This window comes from Littorina saxatilis, linkage group LG11 (assembly GCF_037325665.1).
Source record: "Littorina saxatilis isolate snail1 linkage group LG11, US_GU_Lsax_2.0, whole genome shotgun sequence".
Taxonomy (NCBI): Eukaryota; Metazoa; Mollusca; class Gastropoda; order Littorinimorpha; family Littorinidae; genus Littorina; species Littorina saxatilis.
In genome coordinates this window covers 8,789,050-8,801,549 of record NC_090255.1, presented here as the reverse complement: position 1 = coordinate 8,801,549, position 12,500 = coordinate 8,789,050, and the positions used below count along the sequence as shown (strand labels likewise).

Here is a 12,500-nt window from a genome sequence, read left to right as displayed (position 1 = left end):
CTCTAACAATGCATACTGCTTTACAATATATGCATTTGTGTATAAATATAGTTAAAGAACATCGGGTTAATAGGAATTAGAAAAGGTTATTATGATAAAAACTAACTAGCGAACGACGAAGAAGAAGAAGAATAAAACTATCAATGTCAATGTATAACAAGTCATTCAACGTAAATGGCTAAAGAAGAACAACAAAGCAATGGCTAATAACGAGGCAGAACTAAATAGTATCGACACAAGATTAAAACAAAACATATTCCTGGAGACACATTTATACATGTATCAAATAATCAATATACAAAATACAGCCCTCGCACACTCGCACACACACGCCAAGGCACGTGTAGTCGCACTCATACACCGCGACAGCTATCGCGCGCACGTACAAAAAAAACAAAAAAAAAAAAAAAAAAAAAACCCACGGAAATAAACAACGAAACAGGCACATGAAATAGCAACCCGTCCCCAGCCGGCCCACAGCACGCTACGATGGCAAGTGACCCCTCTCATAGCAACAGAAAACATGCTTGTAAATCACTGAGCACCAATGTAGCTAACTTTGCCCGTCTCACACCTTGTTAATGTTAGTGTCACTGGTACGCAACCTGTTCTTCATGCTCTCCTCTTTCCACCCGCGCTGCACTTTGTCCATCATTGACATTGTCCTCAGCTTGTGGTGAACTCGGATTTAAAAAAAAAAGCAGGACAGCATTTTCGAAAACATCTTCTCGCACTTTCAAAGAAATGTCAAATGCATAAACTGTGTCATAAAAAAGCACAGGCACTGTATCATTGGTTTGGCACTGTTGCAGAAAGTCCTTGTCATCAGCTTTCATTTTGGCAGAGCAAGCGACACCCACAGTCCGACGAAAAATGTCCTGCATGTCAAGGAACATTTGCACAATGTTGTCTTTGACAAATGTCAGTCCTCCTCGGTTAAGCACCGTTGTCATGTCAGTTGAAGAATCACAATCACTTTCTGACAGCTCACTGAACCTCAGTGCTTCTAAACAGCGCAGTTTCTCGTATCTGTATGCACCTTTCTTGAGGCCCCAAACTTTCTTTTTTAGTTTCTTCACCACACTCCCAGCAACATACCTGATCACATCCTTCCTCACACACTGGCACCGGTCGGTCATTCGCGTTGTCTTCCTGTTTGCACCCATAGGTTGCTTCGACCAGCCTTTCAAACATCCTGAGGCAAATGGAAGCTGATGCATGAGTCGACTTGGTGACCTCTGTAATGCTTGCATGGCTTGCGTAGTACAATGAGTGAGCCTTTTCCTTGGCCGCGTTCCGGAACTTCCCTCGTAGACCAAGGCATGACTCAAACACCTGAAGTTTGTCCCGAAGAACAGCACCTGTCAAACAGACCACAAAGTCTTACACTTGAACACATACAATAGAACCACCTTTGTATTACCTCAAACAATCTGAGAAAGCGGGTCTTTAAAAGGAGGCAGTCTTAAAATGAAGGAAAATTTACAGAAGTTATGCACAGACAAACTGACAAAATAAGGTCTTAAAAGGGAGGGATTATCAAATTGGGGGGGGGGGGGGGGGTGGTCCACTGTATATATATATACAATAATAGATTTTTATTAGTCCATATCTTCGGATAATTCCCTGCCTCGTATAACTTTAAAAGAAAGGCAAACACGCACACCATTGTACAGGGTGACACGAAAAAAACAGATCCCACCAAAAGTTTAATATTTTCTGAAATAATCAGCCGATTCTTTTATTTTTTCAGGTGAGCCAAGCTGAAATGATGTTCTAACAGCCCACCAAGTTTGAGCTTCAAGATGTCATGGACAACGGAGCATAAGACATTTATAGTCGAGGCCTATTTTCGCCGGCGAACAGATTTGCTCGGGCTGCGCACAACAGACTCTCTGACTGAATCAATATTCCTCGGTGTCCTTGCTGATTTAGGTCGACCAGAGTGGGATCCCCTGTTAGGGTTTTTACTATTGAGGTTATTGACAGTCCCATGGTCTCTGAACTTATCCCTCCATCCATAGATAACTGATTTAACAGGAAAGTCTCTACGTCCAAACTGTCTTTTGAATTCCAGTTGAGCAGCGTGGATAGAATTCGACCGAAAATAGGCCTCGACTATAAATGTCTTATGCTCCGTTGTCCATGACATCTTGAAGCTCAAACTTGGTGGGCTGTTAGAACATCATTTCAGCTTGGCTCACCTGAAAAAATAAAAGAATCGGCTGATTATTTCAGAAAATATTAAACTTTTGGTGGGATCTGTTTTTTTCGTGTCACCCTGTATTCAAAAAGAACACTTGCACATTGACAAGCTTCATATTGATTGATTGAAGTCTGGAATGTGTACGCGAATGATCAACAATAATTACACGTATGCCATACAGGGAGCACTGCTTACTATATATGACAGCTTATTCTCAGCGTAACTGAATAACTTGAAATTTAAACTTGAAATTGTTTTACATTATAAGCAAAAGTAAAAACACTACTCCAACAAAATTGTATTCATTCATACAGTGTTTCTCTAAACACTTACAGTCCAAGGTTTTAACATGGCTTCACAGATCAGCTGACAGGCATTCATTTTCTGCAATCTCACTGCACACCTCTTCCAAAAGTGGAACTGTCACCTGTTGACATTTAAAAACACATATAAATGTACACACAGTGACACAATAAAAAATCATGCGTAATGAGAATTATCCAAAAATATTATATGATGCACTGGTGTCAAATGTGCTATGGTATTTTATGTTATCACAGAATCTAAGTCTTGAAAAATACACATGTTCACACAAAAATATGGCAAATACCACATGAGACTGAAATATACACAAATCTGCAGTAACTTGACTGAGAAATCACAAGCGGGTGTAGTTGTAGGCATCACAATCACAAGACAAACAAATTCTGCCTTTATGTTTAATATTTTTTAACAATAAATGTTGTACAAATGTAACGAATAACTTCTCACCTTTTGTGAAATAGTACTTTGAGCTTGACACACTTCTGACAAAAGTGGTGCTTGCTTCCTGAAACAAAATTATTCAATGATGAAAAGAACTGAATGTGGCAGTGTTCAAAGTGATATTCAAACTTGTATGTAACTATCAGTACCTATACTGTAAAACGAGAAGGCTATTGGCATGCTCGTCAATCAGTATGTGTCATTCAGTGTTTTGTGCTGTAACAATGAAATGCAATCAATGCAAGTTCGTGCAGTCTAGAAATAAATACAACAATAATTTCAATTGAAACCACAAACTAGTCAAATAAATTGTGTAAATAGTTGGACAAAGAGATGCTTATTAACCCAGGGAAATAACAGGATTTCTTAGCAAAACTTTCCCAACCCATTTACCTGATTCAGTCCGGCTTTTCTGCTTTTAACACTTACTTTCAGTTTCACTAGAATATATCACAACTACAAGAATAACAATGGAACAGGAATGAGATTTTGTTTTGTTTTTGTAAACTACATCAGGATTTAACTAGTTTGGAAGCTCTGCTTACATACAAAATACAGACAGTGACGTTCAATCGTGGTGGCTGATCAGTGCACTGACTGAGACGGACGATTCGATTTGATCGCTTCACCACGCCTTTCCAACTATGTGCTCCCATACAGTTTTGGTAGATACATGCTTGTGCAAGTATGTTATTAGTATTACCAATATGAATCTTATTTTCCTTTCGATGGTCGGTTTTACTCACCTCTGTAACGGCAGTCACCTCTGCGAATGCTGTCGAAGAATCTAACCGAAAGTAAACATTCTGGGAATCTACGCGCATCGGCCTTGACGCAAGTTCAATACTGAGCCAATGAGCGCGGCGCGAGAATCTTCCCGCACCGTAGACCAGATCAGTAGGTGCTTGATTTTGGTATTTTGATTTTACATAACATTAAACCTTTCTTGGGGTTCATGGTCATGGCAACAGCCATAATAATATTATATCATGTATAATATTACATTTCAGCATATTTGAATTACATGTCATCATACCAAACTGTCATACATTTTTATTCCCACATCATTCTGATTGATCACAACCAAACCTACTATCAGTGGACACATCCAAATGTAAGCGCCTGTTCTTGACAACTTTTAATCGATCTAAAAATAGCAACTTCCTGGGTCCTTCGCCGGCAACAGACACTGTTTGGCCTGTAGGTAAAATGTACAATGTATTTTCTGATTTGTGCACAAAAGCTTTTTTTCTTTTTTCTTTTTTTTTAACATAACAATGTTTAATGTCACTGTATGTTTAAAAGACCATGGTCATATTTGTAAAAAAAAAATGTTAAATTAGAAAATAAATAACATTTTGGTTCATGATTTTTCCTACACCTGTGCTGAAAATAAGAAATAAAAATGTCGGTATATAAGTCGCTCAAATACAATTAGGTATGAATGGCTCGGTTTGAGTTTGTTGCAGTTGACCCTGCACAATGCGACCTATCATGTTTTTGCGATTTTGCCGTCACCCCTCCCATAGGGTGACGTATTTCACAACTTTCTACAGATGAACAATGTTGCCTCCACCCCTCCCATACAACTTCCTGTGTACACAAACTGATGACGTATTTCACAACAAAATGGCGCTGCCCATGGTCAACCTCGAAACTATCCGTATAGAATGGGGGCGTCCTCGCCCCCATAATAAATTCCAGCCTCTCTTCTATACTTCAACTACAACATTGATTAAAATATTTTCTTAGCCTTCCCACTCTCACACACTCACTCTCTGTCTATGTCTTGTCTGTTTCTCTCTCTGTCACACACTCACTCTCTGTCTATGTCTTGTCTGTTTCTCTCTCTGTCTGAATCTCGGTCTCTGTCTATGTCTTGTCTGTTTCTCTCTCTGTCACACACTCACTCTCTGTCTATGTCTTGTCTGTTTCTCTCTCTGTCACACACTCACTCTCTGTCTATGTCTTGTCTGTTTCTCTCTCTGTCACACACTCACTCTCTGTCTATGTCTTGTCTGTTTCTCTCTCTGTCTGAATCTCGGTCTCTGTCTAGGTCTATGTGTGGAAATGATAATTGATACTTCACGCATCAGCCATTAGGGTTGTGTCTGTAGTGTACCAATGCAATAATTCAACCGTATCGATTCCATCGCAATATTTTGATGAGGTTTGTCGCCGCTTGATTGATTGATGTCACAATTCGTGCGTACCCGCCCGAGGCGGTATGAAAACAGCGGCACATGACCGTTAGATACAATTTTATGCTAAGCTTATCCGTAAACATTTTCTTGAGATGGTGAGCCGAAGCGTTCCCACGGTTTTGCCTTTAAAACCCTGGCCAGACACTCAGGGAATGTGAAAAGACGAAATGAGCTAAGGGCCCGTTCACACAACGCTGCGTCCTTACCACGACCATGCCGATCACGCCGATCGCCGTCAAAATCCAGCACATGGCACTCATACCCCAGTCACATAATATAGACGCCGCTTCTGCTACGACGGAAAAGTGTCCGAGAGCGTGGCCAATCGTGGGCCAAACGTGGCACGATCTCAATGCGCATGGTTTGGTCGGGGTAGGATCTGCTAGGTCGCGAAGCCGCGCGCTCTCCCTTCGCTTATTTTGAACTGCACAAAACAAGCGTAGCCGGGTCGTGGCGCAGTACAGTACGTCGTGCTGTATTTTTTTACATTTAGTCAAGTTTTGACTAAATGTTTTAACATAGAGGGGGAATCGAGACGAGGGTCGTGGTGTATGTGTGTGTGTGTGTGTGTGTGTGTGTGTGTGTGTAGAGCGATTCAGACCAAACTACTGGACCGATCTTTATAAAATTTGACATGAGAGTTCCTGGGAATGATATCCCCGGATGTTTTTTTCTTTTTTTCGATAAATACTTTTGATGACGTCATATCCGGCTTTTTGTAAAAGTTGAGGCGGCACTGTCACGCCCTCATTTTTCAATTAAATTGATCCCAGCGAAGCTGGAGGTATCCCGTGAACGCTATAGCGGGGTGGGAATTCTGTCATATCTAGAACAATCGTGCACTTGGTGAAGAGTTTTTGAAATTTGGCATGGAGTTAGGTATGGTCATAAGGTTTTCAAAAACCATCGCAAACAAATTCAATCTTACGTTTTGTTGCCTGTTTGCGCAAAATTCAATATGGCCGCCGACGGAAGCAGTAAATGTCATATAGCAGCTCCCATTATTACTATAACCTTGTCAAATGTCGTCGGCTATCCCATGTTTTCTAGTGCAAGGAATCCAAATATGAGATCTCTGGTGTTTCACCGCTATTTTCAGGGTCAAAGGTCATTTTTCAAGGTCATTTCAGTTAACAAAGACGATAACTTTGGATATATATTTAACTTCAAAAGATGAAATTGGGTTGTACACCCATGCGTGAGCCCTGTGAGCTCACGGTTCAAGTTCTTGAACTCACGACTAACTATTTAGTTAAACACGAATTATGCTGCTCAGAATTGTCGATGTTATAGATATGGTCGACTGGTCGTAAGTTCTGGACTTAGTCACTGGCACTGTTTGCGCAGCCTCCTTCACACTTGCACAGTGGACCACAGCGAAGACCAGCGCGATGACACTTGCAGTTTCCTTTGCAAACAACCAAGCAGCCACAGTGGAGCAACAGTGAGCACCCTGTGCTGGCGTCAGGCAGACTTGTCCAGTATGGCACCCATGCCTTGGTTCTCTCGTTCCATTCCCATCCCCATTCACTTGAGTTTGGGATGTTGGAGGTTTTGGACAGAGACTGTTTCCAGATGAAAGCTGCGATGAGCAATGCTCGCTTTGTGTGCTGGAACAACGCATGCTGGGTTGGTGGGTTGGATTCCAGAGGTTTGAGACCAACAGTAAACATCAGCTTTCTTGCTTCGTTGACAGACGTTGATCTACAGTTTTTGCTGTACATCAGCACAGTGAAACGCTCCAGACGTTGCATGTGCAGTGAGTCGAGTGTGAGGATGGTTGGGTCCTGGGTGATGGCGATGAAGGTGTCAGTGACCTCAGGAAAAGTGGCCCATGCATTCCATGCTGTCTTTTTGCCAATTCCGAACATGGCCGATGTTACATCACATCCTGTGTAGGAATGAAAGAAGGGAAGTGCCTGGCAGCGTTGAGGTCCCAGCTGTTGAGCAATGTAATGGACTGGAATGTCTCTGAATGTCTTTCCTGACCCAAATCCAATCCACAGCTCTGACAGTTTCAGCTGATCAAAGTGATGGATGGCAAGAACCACCACATCTGTGTCCACTGTCCTGAGGTAGGCCTTAGTGTGTCCCTGCTCAGCAGCATGGCAGAGGTGAAGCATCATCCGTGTGTCAGCTTCTTCTTGGTGGCAAGGAGATAAGGCTGAGATAAGGTCAACCTTCGTAGTCAGGAGATGATATCTTGCATCAGTGGTATGTCGCACTAGTTGCTCACTGAGGAACTGGAACAGCTCATCCTTGTTGCCAGACTCCTCGAGCAACTTCTGCCAGTCAGCTCCCTTTGGAATAGGTATCTTTGCTGAGATTCTAGTTCGCCTTCCTTCACTTTCACCCCGCTTGGCACGAGTCTGTGATTTGAGACTTGCATCCTGATATGTGTCCCAAACAGCATCCACTCTTGTGGTGTTGTTGGTCATCTGGTTCTCTAAGAAGGGTAGCAAATGCATAAGTGTGTATTCTTCAAACACAGTGGCACGCTGGGGCTTGACAATATGGATGATGGCTGGCATATCCAGTACGATCACAGAGGCTTCTTTTGCTGCAGGAGAGCGTCCAGGATCAGGCATTCCAGGCAGGCAGCCAAGAAGAGCAGACTTTGTACCTGACATCAGTTTTCCACGATCACACAAGGAAGGAGGCTCACGCTGAATCTCATGTCTGAAAAAGTCGTCCATATCACCATCAGGTCGTCCTAGCAAGGACAGAAACAACTTGGTGATGAGCGCCGCATTTGCCCTTGCTGATCCCAACTTGTTAGCACCCTTCTTCAGGTCCACAGGTGGCCGGTTGCTGAAAGTGTACAAATTGGCCCTTGGGATAACATCAGACAATGGTTTGAAGCAAGTTTCAAGTCTGTCTCTCACAAACTCTGTAAACATGGCCTTGCCGATGTTTGGAGCTTCCCTCAAGCAGTTGACAATTACTGGGTCCTTGACTTCACCGGTGTCCAGTGTGACGAGCTGGGAGCCTGTCTCTTTGAATGGGTTGACCACTGTTCCCTCTTTCACAAGATAGAGCAGTGCTTTGAGATGTTTCAGGAACTTGTTTTGTTCAGCAACAGAAGACTCTGGGTGCTCTAAATTGACTTCTCTGTTTGAAGCTGAAAGACTTTCATTTTCAAATTCATCAATGACTCTCAGGACCTCTGGTTTTGAGAGTTCAATAACCTCTTATTTTCTGGCTGACCATAGAGTCCTTTTGCTCCACTGTCCTCCTTCAGGAATGTGATGCTGTGCTCCTGGCTCTGGTCAAGCGCCATGAGGGAGAACTTCTTGTCACTGCGCTGCACAACAAACTTCCCTTCCCTCAAAGGCTTCATGGACACTTGGATGGGTCTCTGGCAGACAAGCCATGTCCTTCGGGAAGACAGGCATCCAGATCCAGCGGGCATAGTTTGTGTGCCCAAAAGCAAAAAAACATGGGCTATGAAGGGGGCCATTTTGAATGGCATAGATACCTTTTCAGCTTAACTGGTGAGACTGAGATATTCAAGGAGTTCAGAAATAGACTCCCAGTGGTCAAAAACATGGGTATAGAGACTAATTGTTTCTTTTTAAGTTGAGTAGGTTCAGAGTTATTACACTCTGAAATGAAATGACCTTGAAAATGACATATGAATGACCTTTGACGTTAAAATGACCTCCAAACGTCAAATCCATCTTGGATATGGGTTGCTTGCACTAAAACACATGTGAAAAGTTGTATTTCTCAATGTTGTAGTGGTAACAATGGGTGTAATTTAGCAGTCCTTTTTCCGGGTGGCGGCCATATTGGATTTTGCGCAAAATGACCAATCGAGGTCGAGCTCAATTTGTTTGCGATGGTTTTTGAAAACCTTGTGTCCATACCTACCACCATGCCAAATTTCAAAGACTCTTCACAAAGTGCACGATCATTCTGAATTCCTTCTCAGCTACTATACTGTAATCGATTTGAGAAATGTGCATACCGAATAATACATGATAAAGAAGGATTCTTTGTGCCCGAAAATGGGCCACAGTTGGAGATGGAAGTTCACCAAAAATTGGGACCATACTAACAAAAATACGGTGGGTAAAATTGGCGCCCCCATTTTTTGAGCAAACGCCACCCAAGGCCGCTTTGGACGGGTAGAAATTCCGTAGTTTCCAAGTCTATGGATAAAGCTCGCGTAAGAAGAATACGTCACGGTCGAAAGTCTTTGACGTCAATTAATGCATCATGACGTCATGCCTCCCTGTAGTCTTTCTCTCTCGCGCGGTGTGTGTGTTTGTGTTCATTTTGTGCACATGTGTTAGTGTTGCTGTTTGTGTGTGTGTGTGTGTGTATTTGTGTGTGTGTGTGCGCACGCGTGCATGAGTCTGTACTCGTGTGTGTGTGAGTGTGTGTGTGGTGTGTGTGTGTGTGTGTGTGTGTGTATTGGTGTGTGCGCACGCGTGCATGAGTCTGTACTCGTGTGTGTGTGAGTGTGTGTGTGGTGTGTGTGTGTGTGTATTTGTGTGTGTGTGAGTGTGAGTGTGTGTGTGGTGTGTGTGTGTGTGTGTGTGTATTTGTGTGTGCGCACGCGTGCATGAGTCTGTACTCGTGTGTGTGTGTGAGTGTGTGTGTGGTGTGTGTGTGTGTGTATTTGTGTGTGTGTGTGTGTGTGTGTGTGTGTGCGCACGCGTGCATGAGTCTGTACTCGTGTGTGTGTGTATGAGTGTGTGTGTGTGTGTGTGTGTGTGTGTGTGTATTTGTGTGTGTGTGTGCACGCGTGCATGAGTCTGTACTCGTGTGTGTGTGTGAGTGTGTGTGTGGTGTGTGTGTGTGTGTGTATTTGTGTGTGTGTGTGTGCGCGCACGCGGGCATGAGTCTGTACTCGTGTGTGTGTGTGAGTGTGTGTGTGGTGTGTGTGGTGTGTGTGTGTGTGTGTGCATACGTGTATGTGTGTGCGTGTATGTGCGTTTGTTTGTAAAGGTGTGTATGTCTGTCTGTCCATATGTGCGTATGGGTGTGTGTTTTGTGTGTATGAAGTTTTTGTGAGAGAGTGAGTGAGTGCGTGTGAGTGAGTGTGTGTATGTGTGCGTGTGTGACTTGGTGTGTGTGTGTGTGTGTGTGTGTGTGTGTGTGAGTGTGTGTGTGTGTTTGTGTGCGTGTGTGTGTGTGTGTGCGTGTGTGTGTGTGTGTGTTTGAGAGAGAGAGAGAGAGAGAGAGAGAGAGAGAGAGAGAGAGAGAGAGAGAGAGAGAGAGAGAGAGAGAGAGAGAGAGAGAGAGAGAGAGAGAGAGAGAGAGAGAGAGAGAGAGAGTTTCTTTCAGTCTGGGTGCGCGCATATCTTCATAATTATATTCTTGAGGATTCCGGGATATTCGTGCATGAACGTTTTTAGAATCAGTTCTTATTCAGTGTAAAATATATAAGACTTACTCGCTGTAGTTATATATTGCAAGCAGATGCAAAAGCAAATTAAATAAATTATGGTTTTGATGATGTGTGTGCGATGATGTGTTGCTCGTACAGACTATCACTGTACTGCAGTTCAACCAATGTTGGGGTTTGTTAAATAGTCTCGGTCAACACAAGAACTCCGTCTTTCTTGGGTGATGTACATCAAGAACGTCAAGCGCGTCGAGATCGTCGATTTACATCATATGTATTTTAACGCGTCACAGCATAATGGTGGTTCCACAGCAGTTCCTTTATCCTTCACCGGGTGCTGACACGTATCTTTCACACTTGAAGCGTGCTGTAGAAACCTTTGGAATCGGTAAGTATTTGGACTGTTAAGTTCCGTAGTCTAAAATTACCATAGTCTATAATTATGTTATAATTTTCTCTTTTTTTGCAGACACCCAATACACATATGTTTCTGTGTTACCAACCCCAGCCAAATGTTTTTGTCCCAGCGAAGCTGGAGGTATCCCACATACTGTAATCGACTTGAGAAATGTTCACACCGATAATACATGATAAAGAAGGATTCGTTGTGCCCGATTATGGGCTACAGTTGGAGATGGAAGTTCACCAAAAATTGGGACCATACTAACAAAAATACGGTGGGTAAAATTGGCGCCCGCATTTTTTCAGCAACCGCCACCCAAGGCCGCTTTGGACGGGTAGAAATTCTGTACTTTCCAAGTCTATTTGTGACCCTCCACCGCGAAATGAGTCGCATGTCACCTTTGCATGATTTTCATATTTTTACATTTTCCTAAAGAGTTTGTTATGCTCTATCCAGTGGTGAAACCCGTTTTAGAAAAGAGCGAAAACTGTTTGAGTTATAAGCCTGTGACTAAGGTGACCCTCACACTGTTACCATACACTCAATTAATGCATCATGACGTCATGCCTCCCTGTAGTCTTTTTCTCTCGAGCGGTGTGTGTGTGTGTGTGTGTGTGTGTGTGTGTTCATTTTGTGCACATGTGTTAGTGATAGTGTGTGTGTGTGTGTGTGTGTGTGTGTGTGTGTGTGTGTGTGTGTGCGCGTGCATGAGTCTGTACTCGTGTGTGTGTGTGTGTGTGTGTGTGTGTGTGTGTGTGTGTGTGTGTGTGTGTGTGTGTGTGTAAGAAAGACTGAGAGAGAGGGAGAAAGAGTGTGTGTGTGTGTGTGTGAATGTGTGTGTGTGCATGAGTTTGTGTGTATGTGTGTGTGTGTATGAGTGTGTATATGTGTTTGTTTGTAAAGGTGTGTGTGTCCGTCTGTCATGTGCGTATTTGTTTGTTTGGGGCATAATTATCAGGGCAGTGCTGCTTTGAGATATAACGTGCGCCACACACAAGGCAGAAGTCACAGCACAGGCTTCATGTCTCACCCAGTCACATTATTCTGACACCGGACCAACCAGTCCTAGCATGCACTAACCCCATAATGCCAGACGCCAGGCGGAGCAGCCACTAGATTGCCAATTTTAAAGTTTTAGGTATGACCCGGCCTGGGTTCTAACCCACGACCTCCCGATCACGGGGCGGACGCCTTACCACTAGGCCAACCGTGTATGTGCGTATAAGTGTGTGTTTTGTGTGTATGAGATTTGTGTGAGTCAATGTGTGTGTGTGTGTGTGTGTGTGTGTGTGTGTGTGTGTGAGTGTCTGTTTGTATAAGAGAGAAAGAGAGAGAGAGAGAGAGAGAGAGAGAGAGAGAGAGAGTGGGTGGGTGGGAGTGTGTTTGTGCGTGTGCGTAAGTGTATGTGTGTGTGTATGTGTGTTTGTTTGTAAAGGTGTGTATGTCCGTCTGTCTATATGTGCGTATGGGGATGTGTTTTGTGTGTATGAAGTGTGTGTGAGAGAGTGAGTGAGTGCGTGTGAGTGAGTGTGTATTTTTGTACGTGTGTAACTTGAGGTGTGTGTG

At 43.3% G+C, this 12,500-nt stretch overlaps 1 protein-coding gene and 1 long non-coding RNA gene across 4 annotated transcripts in view; one reads left to right on the top strand and one right to left on the bottom strand.

Annotated features, from left to right (window-relative positions):
* Positions 1-4,507, bottom strand: part of LOC138979681 (uncharacterized) — a 5,170-nt gene extending 663 nt beyond the window's left edge. Inside the window, exons 1-4 of one of the 2 annotated variants that reach the window (XR_011460091.1) lie at positions 3,718-4,507; positions 2,978-3,035; positions 2,540-2,633; positions 1-1,361 (exon numbers count right to left, since the gene is read on the bottom strand). The exon at positions 1-1,361 is cut by the window's left edge and continues 663 nt beyond it. This is a non-coding gene — a long non-coding RNA (uncharacterized lncRNA). Of the gene's footprint in view, positions 1,362-2,539; positions 2,634-2,977; positions 3,470-3,717 lie in introns of those variants that run through there. The other variant, XR_011460090.1, reaches the window with a different exon arrangement.
* Positions 1-12,500, top strand: part of LOC138979682 (probable methyltransferase-like protein 24) — a 30,599-nt gene that overhangs the window by 3,216 nt on the left and 14,883 nt on the right. The window contains exon 1 of one of the 2 annotated variants that reach the window (XM_070352401.1): positions 10,395-10,919. The exons of the other annotated variant lie outside the window; for it this stretch is intronic. The gene's annotated coding sequence lies outside the window, so the exon portion shown is untranslated. Of the gene's footprint in view, positions 1-10,394; positions 10,920-12,500 lie in introns of those variants that run through there. 2 annotated transcript variants of the gene reach the window in all.